General features: G+C 42.5%; 1 protein-coding gene and 1 long non-coding RNA gene across 2 annotated transcripts in view; both read left to right on the plus strand.

Annotated features, from left to right (window-relative positions):
- Positions 1-27,871, plus strand: part of DISC1 (DISC1 scaffold protein) — a 561,660-nt gene that overhangs the window by 89,538 nt on the left and 444,251 nt on the right.
- On the plus strand, positions 893-27,273 carry LOC130684549 (uncharacterized). Its single transcript, XR_008998848.1, has 2 exons — positions 893-965; positions 26,954-27,273. It is a non-coding gene; the product is annotated as an uncharacterized LOC130684549 (long non-coding RNA).

A 27,871-nucleotide genomic window follows, 5' to 3' on the forward strand; every position in this document is an offset into this window, starting at 1 on the left:
GCTCTAGTTTCTCAGGCCATACATTTCTGTTAAAAACTGAAAACTAGTAGGGTTCTCTTATTTTTTCTTATGTTAAGTTCATTATGCCAAAAGCTAATCCCAAATTTTTTTCCTAGGTATTATTATCAACTTGATTTATTGTATTACTTTATCACCCCATGCCCTTTTTTGTCTACTAAGTGGTGATTACCTGGCCCCTTCGTACTCAGATGGGAAGGCCACATTATCAGTTCTCTGCCACTGGGCTGAGTCTTTGGGTCTTTGTCATCCAAATGCCTTTTCAGTCTTATTTTTTACTGTGTGAGGTGCACACACATTTCTAGATTCTGTCCCCTTCCATTTATGGTCAAAACCAACAAACTGTTGACTGAGCATATCTCTTTCTTTAATATTAGTTTACTATTATCCTTACTATTTCTTTTCTTTATTACTAATTTTCTACTTTCCAACTTCTTTCCCCAGAGCCACAAGCTCCATTACTGCAGGATGATTTCACCAAATATCTTGCCACTGCATAACTTGGGCTTCCATCTTTCCAACTTTCAGTATCAGTTTCCTTACTGTCCACTTCCTGATTGCTAAGCAGTGCCACTGATTTCAGGTGACACCAACTTCTGTATTAGTTACCATCTGCTGTTGTAGTATAAAAACCTAAATTCTCAGTGGCATATCACTTTCAAAGTCTGTTTCTTGTTCATATAAATTACTCTTTGAAGCAGGGTTGTTGGTGGTAGTGGGGAGGATTATACTCTGTTTGGTCATTCAGGGATTCAGGTGCACCAGGGCTCTATTATCAACATATGTCTTCCAATGTCTCCCAGAGCATCAACATCTAATCAATAGACAGAGGAAGAAAGTGCTTGGGACAACTGCAAAGGAGGCCTTTATAAGCCATGCCTAAAAGTGATGGATATCACTTGTGTCCACAATTTCATTGACGAGGACTGGCTACACAGAATTTCAAGGTAAGCTGGGAAATTTAGTCCAACTGTGCCTGTGAGAAAAGGGAGACAGGCTGGTAAACAGCTGTCAGTTTCTATTCCCTTGGAGCAGAGACTCTTCCATGAGCTTTACATAGATGAAGTCCTTTCATTCAATGAAGTAGAAACTATTGGTATATTTATTTTACAGATGGGAAATTGAGGAACTGGGAGGTTAAATAGGTTGCTGAAGGACACAACTTGTCAGTGGTAGAGATAGGGTTTGAGTTCAGGCTAGTTCACCTCTGGGCTGCAACCATGTTTGCTATTCTATATTGATTAAATAGAATATAGTTGAAATGTAAAAGTAAAATAGAAAAAATGTTGAAGGTGAAGATCATAGATTCAAAGATTAAAAAGTGAGAATTAGAAGTGATACATTAAAAAAACTATTATAAAGTAAAGGTAAAAACTATGACTGAGAATTAAAGAACACAAAGTTATGATACACAGCTTTCAATTTAATACAAGTATAAAATGTGATAAATGAGACAAAATTGATAAAGATTAAAGAAAGTAGAAATTATAGGAAAAAATCTCTAAAAGTGTTTATAAAATACATGTAAACTGAAAAATAGCAGAATAATGAAATGAAAAAGTAGTAAAATATTACAAAGGAATGAAAATATTAAGTGAAAGTAAGAGCAAAATAAATAAAAAGAAAACTTTAAGAAAGACAGAGCAAACTCAGGACTCCACATGGCACAATACGTCTAAGGTTCAAAATAATGAAAATAGGAGTTTCCTCTATGCCAAAAAAGAAAAAGATTAAAATAAACTAAAAACACAAAATGAAACTGAAACAATGTAAATATTACAAACTGGTTAGAAGACTATGGGATACAAAAAATAATTTCACAGAAACATGAAAAATAAGTAGTAATATTAAACTTGCTCTTACAGTGCTCAAATTTGAATCGATGCCTCTGATTAGGGGTCCACAACAGTCATTTTCAGGGCTGAGAGCTGAAGCCTCTCCCCTTCTTCACAGGCTCTACCATGCCTGAGTGCAGTGAGGTGGAGCAGGAAGCCCCAGGCCCTCCTTCCCCTGTGGAAACGCTAAAAAAACGAGAACAAACGGAAAACAATTAGTGAATAAATAATGTTACAGGAGCTCAGGAAAACAGTCAAAGGTCTGCGGTGACTAAGTCATGCACAGTTAAGAAGAAGCCACACTCAAAGTGGTAGGTTCTACAGAATGTGAATGATAAGTGCATAATAATAATGGTGAATCTATGTCAGTGAGTGTGCAGCGTATAAAGCTGTGAGTTGTGGCATCAGTAACATCAAGGGGGGAATGGAGCTGTGTAGAAGTATAGTTTTTCTGTTATTATGCTGCTGACATCTTGAGTTTAGCCTAGGGACACCCATTTTGGATGTCTGACCTCTAGACTGTGAAATAATAAATTTGTGTTGCTTTAAGAATTAAGATTGTGGACACGGACACAATGGTTTTTCTGCTCTTCTTACCCTCTTGATTTCTGGACGTGGTCTCTCTAATTCCCTCTGCACATCCCTATTTGAACTCATAGTCCAAGGCTCCACTTCACCAGCTGGGCCATCACTCTCTCTGGGTGTGGAAGGGTTCTCACTTCTACTTAAGGCCATGCCATTCAACTAACCTTCTTAGGCAGTTTTCTCTTAGAAGGTGGGGTCCAGCAAGGAAAAGAAAATTCCAATATGTAGGCTTAGTAAAACAGGCAGCAGCAGGAGTCTCGCCTCCTTTTGCCGGAATGCTAGGGTGCCTCTGTGCAAGCCGAGCTAATGTTTAGTTCTGGTGCCACATCAATTGCACTGGCTATGCGGCCACGCTGAGTTTATTGTTACCTACAACCTGTAAACTTTTCACATCATATTAAAACAAAAGCCATAGTGAATTGTTCTTGTATCTTATAGAATGTCTACCTTCTGGAGTCATGTAGCTTTTGGCTCAAAGAGGAAAAATATATACTGAATTCATCTCTCCAGGGAAAGGTTTAAAGATCAGGCTAATAAGGAGAGACAGATGGAATTCTGAGAGAAAGATGGCAAATTCTAGAGCTAATCTAATTAAAGGGCTATGGGAACTTTCCACTGGTGCATAAATAAAATATGACAATCAGTGTTAGCTAAAAAACTCTCAGCAAATATCTAATCTCATTATTTTTTTAGCATCACATAGAAATATTATTTTTTTAAGCAAATAGCAGTATGATAGAAAAGAAGCTGAGAGAAGCAGAGAGACACAGTGTAGGCTCTCTCTATCCTCTTTGCTCACCCCCTCCCTACATGCTCTTCAGAAGGCATAGGGTATTGCTGTTCCAGGCAGTGACACATTTGTGACATTGTGAGCTTGAAGGATAAAGTAAATTGCCCTTAGCAAAAAGAAAAGGCTTTCATTCTGGCCCAAACATCATGGGCTCCGAGAATGACTGGAAACCTGAGAATCTGGAGATGAGAATGCAGGACTAGCTTCAGCACAGGAGGTGCTGAGGTTACTGTGAATTCTGAGATGGAATAGTTCTTTCCTTTTAAATTTAAAACGGCTGTGCCGCAAACCCTCTGGGCTTCCTAGAATTTATGTTGAAATGGTTATGTGTTCCCAGGCAGATATTTCAAACAATACAGCTAAGATGCAGTGCTCCAAAACAGGTATACCATCTGGCTCCCCTCCCACAGTAGCCTTGCACAGCCTGGCCATGGGAAGACAGGAGCCCATATCCTGAAGGAAGGCCTTACAGAGCAGCTAGGACTTCATTGCCCCCAAAAGAAGGAGGAAAGCAATTGAGATTATTTCCATTACTGTTAAGGTACCCAAGAGAACCTCATTCTTTCTGGTTTGGATAAATCTGGGGCAGTCCCAAGGTTGCCAAGGGTTATAGGAAGAAAATTTGAATTTGCACACTTGAGTTTTGCAGTCTGTGTGACCTCTTTGGAGTTTACCTCCCTTTAAACAGCCGAATCAGGGCTCCAGTGCTTCCTTACCTTCAGTGACCTTTCCTCAGCCCTCCTATCCCTGATAACAGGGAAGTTATTCTGCTCATGTGATCTGTTGTATTAACACACACAGAGTGATTGCCATTTTAACTTCTCTTGGATGTTACTTCATCCTCACCAGTTAAGATCAAATTGCTTTCTACATCAGTAAATCCAATTCAGATTTCTGTTGACCATAGTTTAAAGTTTTAATTAAAAATTCCTTTTCCTTTGAAAATTAGCAATTCAAATGGCAAGGTTGGTAAGGCAGCCCAGAATCTGAGACTGTTGGTGATGGAAGGGGCCTTAGCTGTCATCTGTCCAGCGGGCTTTGTCGGATTCTTCTAGGGACAGAAGAGTCATGACTTTAAATGGATTACATTCAGTGATGTAAATGGAGGTGCCTTGTAAACTGTAGAACATTCAACAAATACTAACTAGTACTAGTATTTGTAAAGATATTATTTCCATTGTTGCCAGCTTGACTTATTATAACATGCACTTTCATAGTGAACTCCTGCCTTTTCTGTGGCTCTAAGTTAGAATAACATTGTGAATCATTTAGTAACACTTTCTACCTCATATACTCATTCTTGCATAGGTGACAGATATGTCCCCCAGTGGCACAAGAGATGATTTTCAGAGTTACAGGACATGACATAGAATACCATTGACTCACATCCTTACATTCTCCTTCTACTAAGGAGAAAGTCTCAATTTGCTGCTTGTGTATCTTTAATCTTCTCTAAAATTAGCTTCCCTTTGCAGTAGAGATGGAGCCAAGAGTGTTTCTGGCCCCAGAATCTTTGGGCAATAACACAAAATGCTGTTTTTTCCTCATCGTCTATATTTGTATGGCCATCTTCTAATTATGGCAGGTGTTGCATCCCATTTATGGTAATAATACCATAAAAATCTTCTTTAAAATATATTCATTAAGCAAAGAATGAGCCATTTTAAGAAAAGTATAAAGAAAATACCATTACAGGTGGTGTTCTGCTGTAACAATTTCCATGAGGGGCTCCTGGACTGGCTGATGCTCGAGACATGTGGCTCTCCTTGGACCCTTTATGACAAACAACACAATTTACTCTGTCCCGTGTGGCAGTCTTAAATATCTGAAGCCAGGCTCATGTTCCCCTCGAGTCTTCCTGTCACTAGGCCTCACCTCTCCAGCTTTTCCGATACTCTGTGTATGTTGGCCCCCACCCTAGGTGTTTGTGTCTCCCCTTGGGGATGTACTCTGTTCATTTTATGTATAGAACAAGTTCTTGTTCTGATATCAGGGGAACAGTTCCTCAAATCCCACTAGAAAGGGAGACCAGGGGCTCAAGGAGTGCAATAGGGATGGTATGAAAAGCAGAGTCACAGTGAGGGAGATGCCTGGGAATCATCAGGAGGGACAGCTGGGTAGGGGCTCAGGAATGTGACTTATATTCTCCGATGTCTTTATATTGGTGCACAAAATAGGAGTTGTAGGCAGAATGAATTGAAATATGCATGTAAGACAGTGAACATGGAAAGACTTTGAAGATTTGAGCTGGAAAGTCTTTAAGAGTGTCTTTGGGGCTTGCTTCTCTGAGCTTAAAAGTTTCTCTTTTCTAAGACTGGTTGATTGAATAGAATGGAGATTGCTTAAAAAACACGTTGATAAATTAGAAAGTATCAAGTTAGAAAGGACTTCGATAAGTCCAAGTATCAAAAATGATTGTCTTTTCATTAGTTATATTATTTCTTTATATTGTCACCATCAGACCATTTATGTTCTATTTTGTATCAATACTTTTCATAGTTGTTCAGCCTTAGTGCTTTAATTAAAAGGACCTGGTGCTCCCCAGCAGCCTTTTCACAAAAAGGCCTTTCTTGAGTCCATGCATATTGAACAATGACTTTTCGTTGTCTTTATGTTTGACAACTGGGTGGGCATAAAATTCTTGAGTGTCCCCATTGCTACCACCAAATTGTATCAACAGTGTCAGTCAGCACTGAATGCTACTTTGAAAGCCAGATTGAAGTTTACCTTTCCTATACATAACGAGTTTTCTCTGAGATGCACACAGGATTCCTTCTTTTTCTTTGGAGATCAGTGATTTTACCAGGATGTCTTGGTGTTGGTCATAATATTTCAATTATTTTCCTGGATACTTTTTATCCTTATATTTAGTGTGTATACTTTTTGATCTGTAGATATAGATTTTAAAAATTCATTCCATAGATGTTTTCTTCTATTGTATCTTTGGTTCCTTATTTCTTTTATCTTCTTGAGGGATACTTATTTTCCATATGTTTGCTGCCCTGTATGCTTTAATTATTTTTTTTCCCCTTTTCCCTTGCATTTTGTCATTTTCCCAGGATTATATCCCAAGTTATTGACACTATTTTCAGCTGGTACTGTGCTTCTTGCTGCTTCTGAAATGACTTTATCTGATAAATGAGCTGAACAGAGCATCCAGGCAGGCATCATCTGGCCTATGTTAAATCATACTGGTTACTGTTTTCTAAACTTTTAGTGTTCCACAAATTAATTGTTGGTCAGCAGCTGCCTTCTTCCCAATTCATGCCTGCCTTCTTCATTCTTCTGAGTACAGTACCTTGGAAAAACATTTCTTTCCTTCTCAAGAACTGAGGAATATATTGATTGTGGTGTCTGCTATTAATGTCATCCAAATTTGGCAGATATTTCTCATAGTTTTGAGACACAACATGTTATTAAAATCAGGGCTCTGGCGCACACCTGGGTTTTGTTTCTTGCTTTGCCCATTACCATCCTTGTGAGGTTGGGCAAGTCACTTAACCTCCAATTGTCTAGTTTTGCTCTTCTGCAGATAGAGGCTTGTGATAGGGCTGTTAAAAGAATGAAATGAATTATATTTGTAAGATGTTGATCACATTTCCTGACCCAAACAACAAGCAGGCACTTTTAGGGCCGATTGGATAAATATGACATGTGATCATGCATTGTCCATAAAGTTTCTCATGCTTTGTCCATTTCAGTGGGCTTCACAGAAGTGTGATTGATTTGCCTTTATTTTCTCTTGCCCCAACAGTTGCCTACTTTGTTTTGCTCACAGCATGTTTCTTTAAGCATTCACTTAGAATTGTGTCCAGGATATATCTTAGATTCTACTTTTTCCCCTGAAGCCAGAACAGATGCCAATATTTGGTCTTTGGTAGGTTCATGATTTCCCAAAGCCTATGGTGTGTATTTCTGTGATCATTTCTGTAATTCAGCACTGCATCATGATTTACCTGACCTCATCTGGGGACATGGATTCATTTGAAGAGGCTAGGTGTTCTCTTTCTGTCTTTTTGCCTCTCTTGTTCTTCAGTTCCTCCTAAATTATGCTATCACTATCCTTTCCAATTTGAAGATCATTTTCTTTAACAGATGAAGGCTGAAAATTTGAGCTATTTAATTCTGCCCTGTCTTCTCTCTTGTATATTACACTGTGTCCTAACTTGTGGGCCTGTCTCTGACTACTTGACTTTCTTGCCTGGGTTTGTTTGTTTGCTTACTATTGTTAGGGAGGAAAGCATTTTCCTTTACCCTTCTTGATTCTTTGACTGATCTAATAAACTAACAGGACAGATTAACATGAGAAAAACAAATTTAATTACATATGTACAGGAGCCCCATAAAAATATAAGACCCTCAGGCAGTCAGGCTATTGAGGCTTCTAAGCCATCCTGAGCTATGGAGAGGGGAAGGGGTCTGGGACTATAGTGGGAAGGAGAACAATTCACAGATGACTGGAAGAGCAAATGTTTGGTAAACAAATGTTTGCCCTGCCAAGCAGAGACCATGCAACACACAGAGGACTTTGAGCTCTGCTAGCTTATCACCTTCCACCCACAGTCCTTGTAGTCACCTCTGGTGATGGTTTTCTTCCTGGACCAGGCCCTCGATCTAAATTGTTTTAGGCAGCTAAGGGGGAGGTAAAAGTTTTTCTTAAATCTGCTGGATCTCGATTGCCTTCAGCTCAAATTAGTCTACATCTCAAAGTGGCACATTTTGGGGACACTTGTTCTGAACCTCTTCACTGTCCTTAGCATTTTCACAGAAGGTGTTAACTCTTTCTGGTCTTCTGTCCTTTTGACATCTTTCTTATTGCTTTGTGACCCTTTTGTATTTATTCCTTGCTGTTTCCCTTCTGTTTATCTCTGCATGTGCTCTTTGAAAATTTCTACCTTTCAGACAGCTTCCCTTGCAATCTCAGAAATACTTGTAGATGCGTTTCCCACTTTGCTTGTCTTGGTGTTATTTTCTTATTAAGTGCCTTGGGCACTTGAGGAAACTGGTTCCTTGACTTCTTGCCCTAGGGATTCTGGTTTGGAGGGGACAGGGGAAGGGCTCAGAATTCTATACTTTCACAGGCCTCCCCTGTGGTTTTGATGCAAGTGATCCCCAGGCCACACTGAAGCCCTGCTAATTTGGAGCAGGAGCTCCCAACCTCTTTCCTCCCTCAAGTCACAAGGAAGGGTAACTGGTGAGCACTTGGTTCTTCTTGGGACTTACCCGAGGGTCAGTCACATGTTCTAAGCTTGCCAACTTTGCAGTGTCCCTTCCTTTCCCATTCAAGAAAGATAACTGAATATGGGTGACAGTAACATGGCTTCTGATTGTAACAAATTAAATAACTCACAGTATTAGTGCCCTATTACTACTCCTAACCCATCTCTGGTATGTGGTCACATGATGGTGAGAACCTGAGTTCCCCTGGGTAAATTTGGGCAGTTTCTAACTCCTGCTTGACCAGGTCACTTCTCCAGAGGTTTCCTTCCCATTCATGTGTGGCTGTCAGAGGAAATGTGTTACCATTCACAGGGGAGGCACTTTCATTAGGAGCCTGTGCTTGAAACCAAATTGACCTCAGCACATTTCCAGTTTGGAAAACTTCCCTATCAAGAACTTTGTAAGTCATACAGAATAGTTATGTTTGGACGTAATTGCTGTGTCATGTTCTCTTAGTATTCTTGGGACTATCTTTATTCTGTAATATTCTCTAGAATCAGTAAATAGCATCAAGCAGTTTTACTTTTTGGGGGATCACATCTGAGTGTTAGTAAATGTGAAAAAAAGGCCATAGGGATGCCTTAGGAGTTTTGTCTCAAGCTCTAGGAGACCTGCACTCATGCCAGACTCTCATACACAGTCCATGCCCCACCTGCAGGATAGGACTGAGGCTGAGTGGGAGGCCAACATCCTGGGCTCTAGTCCTTCCTCCAACACTAACCAGCTATGTGGCTTTGGACAAACGGCTTATCTTCCATAAGCCTTGGTGATCTTATTTTACACACAGGGTGATAGTAATCCTTACCTTATTAGGTATTGGTGAGGATAAAATAACATATAAAATATGTTAAGAGCTTAGAATGTGCCTGGCACTTTGTAGGTGTTCAGTAAAGGTTGGATAAGTAAATGCACATAAGATTATGTCAAATTGGTCAAATTAGTTTTTGATGTTTCTTTTCAAATCCCTTGCATTATGATTTGTTTTCTAGGTCATGTCTCTTATGTGCAACAAAAGCCTTATAATTTTGGGGGGAAGGTGGTAGTGGGGACTGCATATCATGGGCAGTAACCAGGCTGTTACAATAACAGTATTTGATCCATAAGCTATTTGGGAAAGACTGGGCTATTGATCTTAGAAAATAGCATTAGTGAAACTTTTCATTTCTGTATTACTTTACAGGTTATGATATGTTTTCTAGTGTTTTATATTATTTAAACATAAAGCAAAACTGAAGTGCAGAGAACCAACCGAGTTTCTCTCCGTTCCACTGATAGGCAGGGTCTGACTGTGGTCTGCAGTCTCAGATCTGTGGTCTGCACCATCAGAGCAGCTCTTAGGGGCATAGGGAAGCACGTGTGGGTATGTAGAGTACCCAGCACTATGCTAAGCACTGAAGGATAAGAAAAATAGCTTTGTACCTTTGCGGCCATGTGTATGTAGTTCTACAAATCAACATAGTTAAATGAACTTGTAGCCAATATAGTGACAAAGCCTGATGACAAAAAACATCCCCCAAATAACCTTGAAACTCACCTTCTAGATGGAATGAGGATTTGTGTGGTGTCCCTGATGTCCTTTTGTTTCTACCCAACCCCTGCCCCCATCCAAACTCACCCCCTGCTTTTAATCCTGTCTGGCCCTCTCCCAAGATTAGTTGTATTATTGAAAATATGCCAACAGACATAATCTCAGGATTGGTGGATTTAAGACAAAGCTGATCAAAGATTTCCAATTGTGAGTATGTGGAAAGGATATCTCTCTTTAAAGAAGTGTCAATGACAAGCTGAGACCCTCGCTGCTGTGTGGGCTTCTGGAGACTCATATGCATCTCTGTGCATCCTGTTTATTGGTCAGTAGGCTGCTCCTGACCATGAAGTGTGAGGCTGTCATGATGCCCCTCTTTTCCCTCAGGGTGATTGCTGGGCTCAGGTCCTGCCTCTCCCCCTCCCCCTGGCCCCTGCTCCATCATACTTCTTACCAGGGCTTTGCTCTGGTGCCTCGGTAGTTGCTAATCCTCATTCTCAGAGGTGGGGATCTAGGCAATATTTTATGTGAAAACAGTTGTATGTTGATTTTTGACCCCAAGAGAAGAGTTTCATTTTATAATCATATATATATATGCTCTTTATAAAAGTTTCCCTCATACACACATTTTCTCTTAAGATTTCCTCAGCTAGTAGGTCTCTCTATGTGGCTGAGACTTCCCAGAAGGCACCCATGTGCCTTTGCCTGTGTCCTTAGAGGTGCTGCTGTAAGGGGGCTGGCAGAGAGGCCTCATGCTGCAGCCCACGCCCTTCAGGGGCTCACTGCCAAAGGCTTACTCCCGCTTTATCTTGTAGGGCCCTTCCTGCTTGGCTGCCCACTGTACATGTCTTTCTCCATGAGCCAGGTTTCCCTGGTCCTGGTGGTAGGGAGAGCTCTGCAGATATGTTTCTGGCCTCTCTCTTTCCCTTCCATTGCTTAGTTGAATTATTTCTCCTTTGTGGTGACAATAGCAGTTGTATATGAGTTTCATCCCTTTGGAACATTTTCAGGTCTTGATGCTGCTGTCCTCCATCCTGTGGAAGAGGGTAGGGCAAAGAGGGCAGAAGAGAGCCTGTGTTGGGGGCTGGTACCCTCCCTCTAGGCAGTCACCCATTCAAGATTCAAGGCTCTTTGGCCTGGAGCTGCCATTCATCAGCTATGAATCCACCTGCCTGCCCTTGTCTTGCTCCAGCCTCTTCTTGTACACAGAGAAATTGGGGGGGGGGGGGGCTTCTCATATCCTTACGGTAAAGTCTAGATATTTATGTCTACCAACTTTCCCCTGATTTACCATGCCTCACATATAGTAGGGTTCTCAGTAAATGCTATTGTCTTGTCTTCTTCCCTTTCTTATTTTCTGTTTACATAAAATAAAGTGAGTTTGACATAACTTATTTTCAATAAACCCATGTAGGTTCTTTGCATTTATAAGTGCTCACAAATACCCTGTTGTTAATCCCCAGACCTTAAATCTGGATCTGCCTCCCACTTATTGGTTTGCAATCACTGGACTTGAGTTTTGGGGGATGAACTGTCTCCCTTTTGGAAACATGGGAGGGGATTTGTGTGCTTCCACTTTGTTGACATGTCTGTTATTCTCCCAGATTCCTCAAAGACCAGCACAGTAATTCACCAACAGTAAGTGAATTAAAGCCAATTTATTACCCAGGATTGCCTCATTTATTTCAAAATAGGCTGTGTACAAAGGAAGCTCTATTCCCTTAGTGAGAACTAACTAGATTTTAAAGCCCATTCTAGAGAAAAACAGACTTACTGAGTTTGTTTTAGTTATTAAAAATCTTTTTCTTAAAAAGAAATAGGCCTTTGGATATTGTTGGAGGGTGTGCACAACGGCCCAAAGCCTTAAGAGGTGAATGAAGAGAGACAGGGAAAAAGCCTGTTTTGAGTGTTTAGAATATATGTAATGGAAATACATTTCCTAAAGGAAAATGTCACCTCTCCTTTAAGGAAAATGAGGAAGGAGAGATATTTCAAGTAGTGCCTGGTCAAGGCATGACACATAGAGGATTTTTGTACCCTAGGGAAAATATATATCTACTAAAATTTTCATGAGTTTCTTGTATTTGTCAGAAATTGCTTACAAGTTGTCTGATTTTTTCTGATAGTTTGGAAATTTCCATGGACTTCTATGCCATGGAGGATGGCAATTCACCCATTTATTTTCTCTTACTGCCTTCAGCCCACTTAGCAAGATAAGAAATTTAAGGAAAAACCCACCAACTCTAAAAAAAACCCAAAACTAACTCTAAAACAGACTGTTCTTTAACATTGCTATAACTGATTAATAGACTACCCCCTGCCCGCCTCCCAACACGCACGCAAAGGAGGAAAAGGGAGAAAATTCGGCTTCTCCCTCTTTTTAAATACAGTCAGAAAATTCCAAGATTTTATCAGAATAGGGTAATGACTCCAGGCACCTGGAGGAGCTTGGAGAGAGAAACTAAAATTCATTGAGCAATGTATGACCATGCCACAGGCTCCAGCGGGCTTTTGAAAATACACGTTAGTGATTTTATTGCATCCTCAGAGCAGTGCTTCAAGGTGTGGGGATTTTGTCCATTTTATACATGAGCAAAGTGAGGCCTGGATGGGCTACCTAGCTCAGGATCACCCAGTTGGGAACTCACACAGTCAGGGAGGATCCAGATTTCCTCTGTGCCACAGGACCCTCTTTCTGAAAATTAAACTGTAATAGAGGAGATTCCTTATCCACAGAGGCACCTCAGGGCTTGTCTGTAAACATGGTAACCCCAAGGTGACTTCGGTGTCATCTCAGGAAGGCAGGATCGGAATAAGATGGTGAATAAGAGAACTGACATCTAATAGGTTGTGTGGGTCTTACCTGGAGATGGTGTTAGCAGGGGCTGATTGCCATGGAGCTGAAAACGGGAGGGCAAAGGGGAAGAATGCACTCTTTGCACTTCCCTTGGCTCTGAGGAGGATGGCAGGAACCAGGAGGAACTCCTCCGTGTGTTGGCAGGCAGGCAGCTCCCCAGTGTGGAGCCTGCTCTGCTCCGGTGGGGATGCCAAGCGGTGAGATTATGGATATGCTGAGAGAAGACGGGGTGGACAAGTGGCTCAGAGCACAGGCTCTCTGGGGACCACTTTGCAAGGAAGAGATCATTAACATCCCCCAGATGAGGAAACAGAGGCTCAGAGAAGGTGTCCTTTGACAAGTCAGAGTTCTAAAGGCAGAGGTAGATTTAAGCCTAGTGTAACTTCAGGACGGTCTTGAGAATGTCATTCTGCCTCCTTCAGGTTTTGTCACTCTGGAGAGGCTGACCGTTAGTTTCTTTTCTAATGGATAGTTGACTGTGGAGACTGGTTCACTCTGGTGGCTTGAATCCCATGGAGTGAGGCAATGTCACAGCTTACTGGTCAGCGTGTGCCCATTGGGGGATTCTATCTCTCACTGGCACAGCGTGGACTGCACGAGAAATTTCCCCCCGAAAGCTTCTGATGGGCCGAGTGAACTAGCTCAGTACCCATCTGTGCCTGGCTGTGCCCATGTGGTGTCTGAGCACATCATCACCATATTCTGAATTCTAGCTCTCAGGAGCAGCCTGCACCTCCAGCACTTAGCCTCCTGAGGCAGATGGCCGTGATCTGAGAGTTTATGTGATGTCTATCTGATAGTAGTGACTGGTGGAGATGCTAGCATCTCATTTTAATAATTAAAAAATCACAAAATATGCCACTTTGGGAAGAAAAGCCTTCCTTCAAAAGGAGCTTAGTGAGGCTATTTCATTGGTTTCCACAGTGTGGAAACATATCGATAGAACCAAAGCGCACTTCAGATATCAAAGCTTCAAAGTATCAGCGTAGACTGATTCTTAACAGAAAATGTGTTTCTCTGTTCAAGACGATTCCTAGTGAAGAGGTACTATAAAGGCACAGAGAGGCAAGAATCCTTTGTAATTAGTTTGCGCTGTTTGTATGTAAATGGTACTCGAAAACAGTTTGCTTTCTTAAACAGCCTGATAATCTCCCCTGTAAAGTATTAATGTTTAAACAAACCGTCTATTGGTAGGTAGCCCAAAAGTTAACTCCAGTCCAGCACCTGCCTAGTTATGATCAGCAACAAAGGCTAATGGTGTTTGAATCAATCAGAAATATATGAGTTTTCTGAATGCGCTGATGGCCTCTTAAAACTTGGGAGTCAAGTACAGTATCTCATTATGAAGAGAGACTAGAGAAGGTTTATTGTAGAAGAATCTTCCAGTTTGACAGAAGACAGTCATATTCTACTACAAAGTGGTTCCTTACAGCTCAACACCCACCCCACATGCACAAAGCATTACAGATCATGCAAGTCTTTCTAATGTGAGAACTGTATAATACTGATTTCTTTCTTATTCCCTCATAGGAGTGCACCAATTTCCAATACTGGAATGTGAAAAAAATACTGAATTGCCTCTTGTTTTCTAGTAAGACAGTAAAGCAGGACATTTGCAATGCTGTAATTGTATCATTTTTAAGGTCAGGCATTTAAAGTGTCACAAACCTTTGATGTGGGCTTAAATTCTAAGTATTATAAAAATTCAGTGCAAAGTAGGGACTTCCTTGAAAGACACTCCAGTCTCTGGGGTACTACTTATGTGCAAAGTGCTGACAATTTGGGATCTTTTTTTAAATAAACACATCTCAAATTTGGCATGCAAAGAGGGGCATTTAGGAAGCCATGAAAATAAGCCCATGCATAAAATATGGCATTAAAAAGGTAATTGTGAACGATGGAGTACTATGAAGAAAACTATCTTTTGTTAGGGTAGGTATGAGAGCTTGCAGCTCTTTGCTTCAAGAGTAAGAAGAGAAACTTAACTTGTTTAGTTTTTTTCAATATAAGAGCTACAGGAAGGGCTCCTTCTGGTTCATTCATATTTTATTAGGGCAGCAGTTAAAAAATTCATTAGAGACACCCATCTGTAGCTAGCAGCACTCTTGAGAGGGGTTCAGATGGCAATTAGATTTTAAAGTAGCACTTTACATGAAAAGAAAAAGACAATCATTTATGAGAATTAATAGCACCATGGAGAGAGGCTGCTCAGTGATTTTGGAGCAAACGTTTCCACGTGGTTTATGAATCTCTTGCTGCAGAAGTCCTCAACTACTGTCTTCAACTGGAGGAAGGAGATCCAGCCACAAGGAAAGGAAACAGAATGCAGCAAATTGGATCAGAGACCTGGGAAGCTGTTGATCAACAAGAGAGCATAGGTTGAGTGCCTGTATAACACAGTGCTGGAGGCTGTGTGTGTGTGTGTGTGTGTGTGTGTATGTATCCCTGTTGGCCCCCAGAAGCCTTGTCAGTACAGAGAAAGCCTTAGAGTTAGACCTGAGGCTGCAGCTTTGCTTTATCTTTGCCTCAAACTCTGCCTCGAGATGGCAATGTCCAGATGCCTTGGCTTCAGGATGATACTCTTATCCTTCAATCTATTCCTGAATTGAAAGTAAAAATAGTTTTGAATCATTACTCTGAGCCAAGTGTGGTATAGATCAGTGAAATTCATAATCATATCTGTCCTTCCAGTAAATCCATGAGGTAGAGTACCATTTATGGGCAAGACAATACAAGCAGCAGAGAGGCAGGGATGCCAATAGCATTCACTCAGAATGCACAGAGCCGGGTAATAATCCACTGTATGGACATATACCACATCTTCTTTATCCATTCATCTATTTATGGACACTGTGATTGGGGTGGGTGGATGAAATAGGTGAAGGGGATAAAGAGGCACATAATAAATTAGTCACAGGGGTGAAAATGCAGTATGGAGAACACAGTCAATAGTTCTGTAAGTAACAACTTTCTATGTTGACAGTAGCTACACTAGTTGGGGTCATATAATAATGTAGACAACTATTGAATCACTATGTTGTGTACTTGAAACCACTATAATATTGTATATCAACTAAACTTCAACTAGAAAAAATAAAATTTTCATACACACAGGCATACATGGGAGCAGAGCTAAATTTTAGACTCAGGTAATCTGTCTCCAGAGCCCATACCCTTTCTTACTGCAAAGTATAGGTCCATCAATTGTGTGTGCACATGTGTGTACATATTTTTGAGATAAGCTTTGAATTTTGGAATACTTATTGATTTATAGAAAGGTTGCAAAGGTAGTACAGAATTCCCTTCACCTGGCTTCCCCAAGGCTAATAGCTTATATAATCATGGTACAGTTATTAAAACTCAAAAATAAACATTGGTACCAATAAACTAAACTACAGATATTATTCAGATTTCACCAGTTTTTCTACCAATATCTTTTCTTTGTCCTAAGACCCAATCCAGGATCCCAGGCTGCATGCACTTGGGTTTTGACCCTTTAACTCCAAAGCTAGCTGAATGTGGAGCCACTGTTGGGCCCTGTTCTCACCACAGATTAGGAAAGTGAGACAGTGCACAGCAGGCCCCTTCCTGTAGGGTTGTGTTGTGGGCTTAGGACTGCCATTGTCTGAGCAAAAGCAGATACTCTGTGTGGGATAGAAGATTGAGAACAGACATATGGGGACAGATTTTAACTATAGACCACACTTGTTCTGCATTTGGTGGTTAGCAGCTAAAGCCACATTTCAAGAAACAGCAAGGTTTATGGGAGAGAGAAGATTCTGCAAAGAAGCAGCTCTGCAGAATGTTAAGTTTATGATGCATTTGACTACCAAGAGCATTAAGATGTTAAATGGGACTTTTCCCTAAACCAGAGGTTCCCAGCCCTGGTGCCCACTGGGATCACGTGGGGGAGCTTCAAGAGGCATCAGGCCTGGGTCCCACTGCCCAACATTGCCATTTCATCAGGGTGGGGTGTGGCCTTCACTTTGGAATTTTAAAAAATTTTAAAAGCTGAGGTGACTCTCAAGTGCAGCCATGTTTGGGAACCACTGCTCCAAAGTCTTAGGGTTCCAGTTGAAGCACGAAAGCTGAGGACAGTGGCTGAAAGTGTCCATACACTTCAAAGCATGCTGCTGGCACCTTGGACTGCTTGTGGCCAGAACCACATCTCACACCCCACACCTCCTGGACACACCCCACACCTCCTGGAATCACATACGGCTTCTTTGGGCACTTCTGCTCACTTCTTTCCCAAGCCCTCTTCCTCTTCCAGAATTCTCCCTTAGGTGGCATCATTGACTCTTCTGGCTTGTCTCCTCACACACCATGAGCTTCCAACTCTTCTCTGAGCACAGGGCCCTGCCCTGGCCTCCCCAGCCCCACCTGTAGGCCCTGGGCCACACTCAGCCTGTTGGCTGCCGCCCCTCTATAGTGGCCCTGCCCTGCCTGCGGCCCAGCCATTTGGAACTTCCTGGAGCTGTCACACCTTCATTTCCGTGTACTTGCTGTTTCCTCCATCTGAAGTGATCTCACCCTCCTTTACATCCTCTGTAGCCTCCTCCTTTCAGTTCAACTTCAAGGCCAGCCCTTCCAGGAGGCTCTTTCCTGCCCCCTGCCTCACAGGCTTCTCTCAGAGTATCTTCTTGTCATCTCCATGTTGACATATCTGTCTTTTCCACAGAGCTGTGAGATCCCTGAGGGCAGGGACTGTGGCTTTGAATCGTCAGAGAGCATCTTATGTTGATAAATATTATATTTATATATATAATTCGGTAGTTACTATATAATTGTACGTAGTTCTGCATGGACTGTTTGAGGATGATAACACAATCAGCCCTTGCATGACCACCACCCAGCTTATGATACGGAACGTTACTTCGGCATTCCTTGGGCATGCCCTGCCTTGCAACCAACTGGTGCTGTGTTTATCATTCTTTTGCTTTTCTTCATGCTTTTAGCACCTCACCTGACTCCTGTGTTGCAGCAGAACAATATTTCCAGCTTCACTGTTGTAGGGCTGCTACTCCAGCCAGTTGAATTACAATTCAGAATGGGATTTGTCCCTTCCAACTGGGAGGCTGCTGGGAGAGGTGATGTGTGCAGCCAGAGCTGCTCTGTTTGGATGAGTGGGAGGCTGGCCAGAGGAGGGAGGGACAGACAGGACTGTGCTGTTGTGGAACTCGGGTAGCTGTCAGGCCATGCTCGGCAGACCTGTTGGTGACTACACTTGTGGTGCACACTGCTTTGAAGATGATGGAAATACCAGACCAGGGTAAAGTTGCCATGCTGGCCAAGAGCAGCTGGTGAATAATCATGTCTTGGAAAACAATCTCTCTTTCAGAGGGATGGGAAGTGTTAGTTTGTGCATGCGAGATGTCAGCAAGCCCAGTGCAATTAAGCTGTTTGGAGGGCAGAGTTGAAGGGGAGTGGGGGTGACTGCTTCCTTTGGAGACAACTCTCTGTCTATAGGTGTTTGTGTACATACATGACACTTACACTTGTACTTCTATTACACTTGGTCATGCGCGCGCCCACACACACATGCGCGCGCACCCCCCCCCATGCTTCTTTATGCACATAGATGGTGCTGTTGAAAATAAACTTGTTGGAGTTCCAATTTTAGATGAGACTGAGGCTTAGCTTGTTAAGGTTTATGCTGGCTTGTGCATGCATGGGGGGATTTTATGTGGAGGTTGACAAGTAAAAAGAAACATTGCAGCCTAAGTAATAAAGTTTTTAAAAATGTGGGTATCTGGGCAACTATTTGGGATGACATTGGAAGGAGTTCTTTGTAGAAGATCAGTTGAGAGAGTTTGGCCCCAAAGTATTACTGTGTCTAAGTATTGCTTGGGGGAGGTGGTGGAGGGTGGGAGATGTGTTCAGAATGCTAAAGAGAAACTGCTCCTTGCACTTTATTACAAGGGAGACCTGGAATCAATGTGATGTGTGGAGCAGAGGATAGATATAGATGTTAAAAGAGCAGATTTTCTCCTGGCTTGGTGAAGACTTCACTTCTGTGAAGGACCAGGCCAGTTGTGCTGCCGGCTTATTTTCCCCATTTTTGCCCTCTGCTGCCCACTGACTACTCTCCTTGTGTCCTCTCTTGTTTCCCTCTGGGCTGTTCTCCACAGGGTGATCTCTTAAAACATGCAAATTTGATCGTGCCTCTCCCCTGTGCGATGTCCTTAGAAGACCTCTCATCCCTCTCAGGACAAGGTCCAATCTTGATGTGGCCAATTTGCATTGCAGCACCTGGCTCCATCCTGCCCTCAGCCAGTATCCAGCATCCTCTATGCCCCTCCTCCAGCTGGCCCCTTCCTTCTTCTGTCAGACTCTTCAGCAACCTCCCCTGAGACCTGTCTAACTCCCATTCATCTGCTGGATCTCAGCTAAATGTCAGTTTCAGATTTCACTGAACAAAGCCAGGTGCCTTGTGACATGTGGCTGGGCGCTGTGAATCTGTCCTTCACCACCCGATCTGTAGTTCTCCATGTGGTTGCTTGACTACTCTCTCTCTGCTCCTCCAGAGATGGCAAAGCCTGAGGGCGCAGAGCTACCTGTGCCTGCTCGCCGTGCTTTTGCTAGGGCAGGGTTTGAGTCCTTTGAGAGGCAGACACCAAGACGGAATGAGCTGTGCACAAGGCTGATTGAAGGAGGCGTTTGCAGGATACAGGAGGGGAACAGAAGGAGGAGGTGTGCCTGCAGGGGAGTGACAAGCAAGGAACACAGAAGGAAGACAGTTTGGGCCAAGCCATAGGGGGCTCTTAAGCCAAAGTTGCTTGCTGGAGTCATCTTGTGTCCCACCCAATGGGCCTGCCTTAGCCCCGTTCTTCTCTTCAATCCCATGACACGGTGGTTTGAGAGGGTGTTAGATGACACATAAATTAGGGAGTATTCTGGAGTTTAAGGAGTCTTTGCTTTGCTGAAGGGCAGAAGATTGTCAGGTTAACCCACTGAGCCAACTAGGTTACCCTATTCATTTAATTTCAAATTGGATACTCTTCCTTTGTGACTAAAGTACCATATTCCATTCCATGACATTTTTTCTATGCATAACTTATGTCCCCTGCTAGATCATGGACAATGTGGGGGCAGGTATGGTGTCTTGCTCACATCTGCATCCCCGCACAGCATCTAGTGTTCAATAAAGAATTGTCTTTTTGAAATTGCACAATTAAAATGGAAACACAGTAAAGGTTGGTTTATTCTGCACTTGGACTTTCCTTGCTCACTAGGTGCTTATTACAATGCCCTGCAGGTGCTTCCAAATCCTCAAGTGTTCTCTGAACCATTGAAGAAAGATAAACTTGTGGTCAGTGGAGTGTTTGTGCTTAGTGTATATAATTGGATTCTGATTCTTTGAAAACAAGTTAATCCACAGCAATGTGTGATTTCTTTATGATTCAGAATCTTTGGTTAACCTGAATGTTTTGTAAAAGACTTATGCCCCAACCGTGAAAAACAGGATTAAAATTCCTTCCATGAAAATAATATATTCATTTATGCTTCCTATATACATTTATACCCAAGTCAGGTTTTTTAAAGTTTGTGTGTGCTTTCTCTTCTTTAACTATTCTGTGTCCTTGGCAGTGAGCTCTGGGTCCATGTGTCTCCCCTTCAGGAGGCAGACATGCTTTCCCCACAAGGACTTACAACCACTGAGGTATAGGGTGGCAAGTGACTTGCCCAAGCCCACATGGGCATTCTGTGTAGATTTAACTTTGAGTCTTGGCTTTAAGGTCTTCCAAGTAAATTCATTAGATCCTTAAATTGAATGTTTAGATTTCCTACTTAAAGATGAGCATTATCCGGCCAATATGCAATGGAATGCCTTCTCTGTATACTAGATTTTGGGGGAGTTATAAGGGCCTCAGTAAGTTTATAAGTAGCATAAATTAGGAACCACTTATGTACACCAAAATAAATAGCTTACAGTGCACCAAAAAGTAGGGGCAGGAGATTTGGACAGGTGGAGTAGCTCTGTGAACTGGCGTGATCAGGACAAGATTGCAGATGGGGAAGGGAATTGGAAGCTGAAGGGTGGGAAGGGTTTGGATGGATGAAGGGAGAGCATCCGAGGCAGGGCAGACAGAGTCTTGCTGGTTAACATTGGCTTCCCCCAGTTTTTCTGTAAGTCAGGTAAGCGATGTTTCCAGGCACTTTGTCTGGACTGCGTATAGAGGACTTTGACATCTGGCTTCCATTTCCCATCAGTCTCAGAGTTTGAGGGAGAGTTGGGATGGAGACGAAGATCCTGAGTAGACAAGGCCCAGCAGCGTGGGTGACAAAGGGGAAAGCGGACTCTGACACTCCCCTCCCTAGACTCTACTGGGGGACAGGGGGTCCCCGCTCCCTCCCCAGCCTTCTGGGGCCTGGTGGGCAGAATGAAGCCACCTCTGGGTTCTACACAGAACAGAGGCACAGCTGGTTCCCCTGCCAACTCTCAAAGCCAGTCTACACTTCAGGCTGTCCCCACCTTGCCACATTCTACCTCCTGTCTGCTCAAACCTGCAGGGAGGAGTCAGGAAGGAGCCTCTCCCCCAAGCTCTGAATGCATCCTAACCCTTCCTTAACTTCAGGGCTCCATGGCAGAACTTGAATTTCGAACAGACCTAAAAGCTGGGGTTTCAGGCAGGATATATAAGTTATGATTGATTTCTGCTCAGAGGGGACATCATAAGCTTCCACAAAACATAAAAATTAAAGAAAAAAGAAAGAAAGTGGTCTTTGGTTATGGAATCTGGAGTGTCCTTGAGGTTCAGAGCAGCCATCTCTGTCTTCCAATCCTTCCAGCTCATTCCAGAAGGGCCCTCTGGATGTGGCTCATTCCACAACTCTGTCCTTTCCTGAGGGTGAGGATTTGAGTCTGCTTGTAGGGACCCTCTGGGAAGGCCCTTGCCAGGGAAGAGGTATATGAGCACTTAGGTGGTTGCAGGAGCTGGGCCATCCGCATACCCAACCCCCCTCTGCCCCATGTTTGGTGAACACTTTTCTCATGTCTGGTCTTGGCCATTGCTCATGCAGCCCTGTGACCCAATGGCATCTAATTGGAACCCCAACAGGAACACAGGCTCCCACTGGGGAAATGCTTTGTGCAAAATCTGGAACCTGACTTTGTGGATTTCAGAATCCTTGGTTGAGTGGCTTTGGAAAAGGCTACTCAGGATGTAAAAGAAATTAAATTTCAAACAAATTATTTTCCATTTAGCACTGCTCTTTAAACTTTAGAAAGGTTATTTGGGTGGCTGGTACTTGCATAAAAAATAGAAGTCTTTTTAAGCCAAGAGAATATACATTTCACAGGACTGCTTTCTCCAGAGATAAAATTGCTGAATTGTTTTCCTTTGGTAATTGAAGCCAGAATCCTTTTAGATTCATTTTCTTTAAGAATATGTTACCAGTTTTCCATGCATACCTGAGTTAGTCCTTCTTGGCCTCCTTCTGCTTGCTCTGGAGTGCCTGCAGCTCTGTGCCCGCTGCTGTCCTTGTGGTCACAGCCTAATGGCAGGGAGCATCCTCAGGCGGTGAAACTCCTGAGTGAAAGGACAGGCTCTCCTTCAGCCCAGAGAGCACAGTGATCCAGTTTGAGCTATTTAAAAATTTAAAAAACTAAATTTTGATAAAATACATATAATGTAAAGTTTACCATCTTAACCATTTCCAAGTGCACAGCTCAGTGGCAGTCAGTACATGCATGTTGTTGGGCAGCCATCATCACTGTCCATCCCCCAAACTTCCTGATCTTCCCAAACTGAAACTCTGTCCCCATTAAACATTAGGCTCCCCACTCATCATTCTGACCCCAGCCCCAGGCAGCCAGCATTCTACTTTCAGTCGCCATGAATCTGACTTCTCTAATACCTCAAAAAAGTGGAATCACACAGTATTTGTCCTTTGGTGTCTGGCTTATGTCATGCAGTGTGATGTCCTCCAGGTTTACCTGTGTTGTAGCAGGTGTCAGTGCCTCCCTTCTTTTTCAGGCTGAGTCCTATATTGTCTGGGCGTAGCACATGTTGTTTATCCATTCTTGTATGGATGGACACTTGGGTTGCTTCCACCTTTCGGCTATTGTAGACAATGTTGCTATGAATGTAGGTGTACAAATATCTCTTTGAGACTCTGTTTTCAATTCTTTTGGGTAAATACTGAGAAGAGGAACTGCCAGACCATGTGATAATTCTATTTTTAATTTTTTGAGGAGGGATCATCCATACTATTTTCAGCTGCACTGAAAACATTTTACATTGTGTGTGTTGCAACTTTTCTACATCCTAACGAACACTTGTTGTTTTCTGTATTTATTTATTTATTTATTTATTTTGTTGTCATTAATCTACAATTACATGAAGAATATTATGTTTACTAGGGTCCCCCCTTCACCAAATCCCCCCCACCAACCCCATTACAGTACTGTCCATCAGCGTAGTAAGATGCTGTAGAATCACTACTTGTCTTCTCTGTGTTGCACAGCCCTCCTCATGCCCCCTCCCCACATTATACATGCTAATCGTAATGCCCCCTTTCTTTTTCCCCACCCTTATCCCTCCCTTCACTCCCTTTCTCCCCAGTCCCTTTCCCTTTGGTAACTGTTAGTCCATTCTTAGGTTCTATGATTCTGCTGCTGTTTTGTTCCTTCAGTCTTTCTTTGTTCCTATAGTCTTTGGGTTTGAAGTGAGTCTCTTGTAAGCAGCATAGAGATGGGTCTTGCTTTTTTATCCATTCTATTATTCTGTGTCTTTTGATTGGTGCATTCAGTCCATTTACATTTAGGGTGACTATTGAAAGATATGTACTTATTGCCATTGCAGGCTTTAGATTCATGGTTGCCAAAGGTTCAAAGTTAGCTTCTTTAGAATCTTACTGTCTAACTTAACTCACTTATTGAGCTATTTTAAACACTGCCTGGTCATTCTTTATTTTTCTCCCTTCTTATTCCTCCTGCTCTGTTCTTTATATGTTGGTTGTTTAATTCTGTGCTCTTTTGTGCTTCCTTTAACTGCTTTTGTGGGTAGTTGATTTTATTTTTTGCCTTTAGTTAGTATTTGGTTGGTCTGCTTTCTTTGCTGTGATTCTATTTTCTCTGGTGACATCTATTTAGTCTTAGGAGTGCTCCCATCTAGAACAGTCCCTTTAAAATACCCTGTAGAGGTGGTTTGTGGGAGGCAAATTCCCTCAACTTTTGCTTATCTGGGAATTGTTTAATCCCTCCTTCATATTTAAATGATAGTCATGCTGGATACAGTATTCTTGGTTCAAGGCCCTTCTGTTTCATTGCATTAAATATATCATGCCATTATCTTCTGGCCTGTAAGGTTTCTGTTGAGAAGTCTGATGATAGCCTGATGGGTTTTCCTTTGTAAGTGACCTTTTTCCTCTCTGTAGCTGCCTTTAAAACTCTGTCCTTGTCCTTGATCTTTGCCATTTTAATTATTATGTGTCTTGGTGTTGTCCTCCTTGGGCCCTTTCTGTTGGGAGTTCTGTACACTTCCATGGTCTGATCGATTATTTCGTCCCCCAGTTTGGGGAAGTTTTCAGCAATTATTTCTTCAAGTACACTTTCTGTCCCTTTCTCTCTCTCTTCTTCTTATGGTACCCCTATAAAGCAGATATTGTTCCTTTTGGATTGGTCACACAGTTCTCTTAATATTGTTTCATTCCTGGAGATCCTTTTATCTCTCTCTGCATCAGTTTCTATACGTTCCTGTTCTCTGGTTTCTATTCCATCAATGGCCTCTTGCATCTTATCTGTTCTGCTTATAAATCCTTCCAGAGTTTGTTTCACTTCTGTAATCTCCCTCCAGACGTCTGTAATATGCCTCTGGACTTCATCCCTTAGCTCTTGTATATTTCTCTGCATCTCTGTCAGCATGTTTATGATTTTTATTTTGAATTCTTTTTCAGGAAGACTGGTTAGGTCTGTCTCCTTCTCAGATGTTGTCTCTGTGATCTTTGCCTCAAATTCTGCCTCTTCATGGTGATAGAGGTAGTTTGCGGAGCTGGCACGAGTGATGGCTGGGAGAACGTCCCTTCTTGTTCGTTTGTGGCCTTCCTCTCCTGGGAGAACAGTGACCTCTAGTGGCTTGTGCTGAGCAGCTGCGTGCAGACGGGGCTTCTGATTCTTTCCCGGCTGCTATGGAGTTTATCTCCGCTGTTGCTGTGGGCGTGGCCTGCCTTGGGCTGCTGCTACGATATGGTGGAGCCGCGTTGGAGGGGAAATGGCTGGGAGGCTGTTTATCTCCGTGAAGGGCATCTGAGCTGCCTTGCTATCCAGGGGTTTAGGGTGCCTGGAGTTCCCTGCTGCTGGGCTAAGTGTCCTGGGATGCTTTCATCTGGCTGTGGGGTCCCTGTCCCTTTAAAACTTCCAAAAAGCACTCGCTTTTCTTTGTCCCTGGGGCGCCAGCTGTGGGGACCCGCTCACAGGTCTTACTGTCCTATTTCCCTAGTTTTCAGCACCCCATGCATGCACTGTGTCTGTGCTCCAGTGCAGATAGCTAAGGCTGACTTTTTAGCAGTCCTGGGCTCCCTCTCCCTCCCCGCTCTGACTCCTCTTCTCCCGCCAGGAGCTGGGGTGTGGGGTGTTTGGGTCCTGCCGGACCGTGGCTTGTATCTTATCCCCTTCGCGAGGTGCTGGGTTCTTGCAGTTCTGGCTGTTGTCCTATGTCTTCTGGTCTCTCTTTTAGGAAGAATTGTCTTTGTCGTATTTTCAAAAATATATGTGGTTTTGGGAGGAGATTTCTGCTGCTCTACTCACGCCGCCATCTTGGCTTTGCCTCCCAGATCATGGACTCTTTTGCTCAAAACCCTCCATTAGCTCCCCATGACCCTCAGAGTAAAATCAGACCTTTTAAATGGTCTTCATGTCTCTTCACAATTCATCCCTCATTGATCTGACCTCATCTGCAATCTGCCCCTTAATCAATCCACTGCAGCCCTGGCCTTCTTGCTTTTCCCTGGCAATGCCAGGCATGCTTCTGTTCAGAGCCTTTGCATTGGCTCTTCTCTCTGAGGGAATGTCCTTCTTCCAGAGAGCCTCATACTTCACTCCCTTACCACTCTGGAATCCTTGCTCCAATGTCACCACCTCAGTGAGCCTTATTTAAAATCACAGCTCCACCATCTACCTGCATTCCTGAGCCCCCTTACTTGGTTTTACTTTTTTCTTCTCTTATAGCACTGATCACTTCTAAGGCTCCATCAAACTTACTCATTATGTTTATATTTTGTCTTCCTACACAAGAATGTAAGTCCAAAGGGCTATTTTTTTGCTGGATCCTCAACACCTCAAACAGTGCCTGACATCTGAGAGGACTCAGGGAATATCTGTTCAATGGATGATGTGAATGGTACAAGTACAGGTTACAATGACAACATAGAAGAAGGACATTTACACAGACTGAAGGGGGTGACTCCTGGGGTGGGTGTTGGAGGAAAAGCAGGTATAAAGCCTTGCAAAGGATGGAGGAAGGCATTTTCCAGGGATCAAGCCTAACTCTATCCATTAAAAGGCCGAGTCTATCTTCAGCAAATCCTGGGGACTCTAATTGACAAGAAAAATAATGACAAATGAGCATGTAGACAAAGGATGGTATCATTGAGTCTCTATGTGGTTAAATATGACACTGCCCTTTCCTACAGTGCAAAGTATGAGCTTAGAACTTCATAGAGTTCTTCTTGTCATTCTCATCCAGTCATCAGGACTGCCTGCTGAGTTTAAGTTCACGTTTTTCTCTTGGTTTCTCTTCTAATTCTGGTGTGTTTACCTTCAAAATTTTAATGTGAATTTTAGAACATGTACTAAAAATCATTTGGTCAGGTTAGGAAATTTTTATTTATTTTTATTATGCACTTTTCATGCAGATAAGGGTACAGTGTGATGTTTTTTGTTTAAAATAACTTTCTTTGGATTTTATGCTCACGTTGCACTCATTCTTTATACAATTTTTTTAAAGACACAAATACATCTGTCATTGAAAGAATGTAAATTTGTGGTTCTTTTTTTAAAGAAGAATAAAGAAGTTCAGTTTTCAAAATAGTTTCTAAATGTTCTTAGCATTAACAAAATGAGCTTGCTTGAGTGCTATTGTAATTTTGTTTTCCTTTTTTTCCCCTTCAAACCAACATAGGTAAAATCCTTAAGACTAAAGCTTCAGAAACTTCAAGAAAAATCAGTTGAAGATGATGATTATGATAAGGGTGAGTTTTGTTTTGTTTATTATTTCTTCTTTTCCCCATAATGTCCCATTTCTCTTCTTCCTTGCTCACTTCTGCCTACTATACCCAGAATGAATTGTGCAATCTGTTCCTTTTATCAGGAACAGTTGACTGTTTTACAGCACTGTTATTTTGTGGATTTCAAAGTCTTTTGTGAGCATTGATTCTTTGGGTTATAAGAAAGACTTGATTTTCTAGAAATACTTGTACAATAAAAGTCGTATTAACTCATCGTCTGTCTGCCTAAGGTGTGATATATCTGCAAGTTATTCAATCATCAAATGATACACTTGTTATATACCAGGCAGTGTGGCAGGAATAGAACAGGTAGGTAGACACATTATCTGACCTTGTAATGCCTGTAAAAGCAAGTTCTCATGGAGCTTTTTGACTTGATACCCTCTAGGACCAGAGTTAGGCAGTGGGATGAGTTTGAGAGATGCCAGGCTGTGCCAAAGGGGCCAAGGCATCAAAAGACCATGTGGACAGGCCAAGCTAGAAAGGAGAGGCAGCAACATGAGACCAGTAGACGGGAGCTGGTCAGAGGCAGGAAATACAGGGAAAATGAGACACCCAAATAGGAGTTGCACCAGAAGCAGATGAGGGCTGACACTGGCTGAGTGGACACAGGGTAGACTGTGTGAAGGGAAGGACTTCAGGAATTTGGATGCTGGTTGCAAAATTTCACACCCATTTTGGTTGGATGTTGGAGGGAGGGCTTAATATTACTCCTAGCTTCCCCCAGACACTTAGGAACTTGATGGATATTCCTCTGGTGATAACCAAGTTTAGCACACTAAGGAATGGTCTGGAAATAGAGTATAGAATTC

Source organism: Manis pentadactyla, chromosome 8, assembly GCF_030020395.1.
Source record: "Manis pentadactyla isolate mManPen7 chromosome 8, mManPen7.hap1, whole genome shotgun sequence".
NCBI classification, from domain to species: Eukaryota; Metazoa; Chordata; class Mammalia; order Pholidota; family Manidae; genus Manis; species Manis pentadactyla.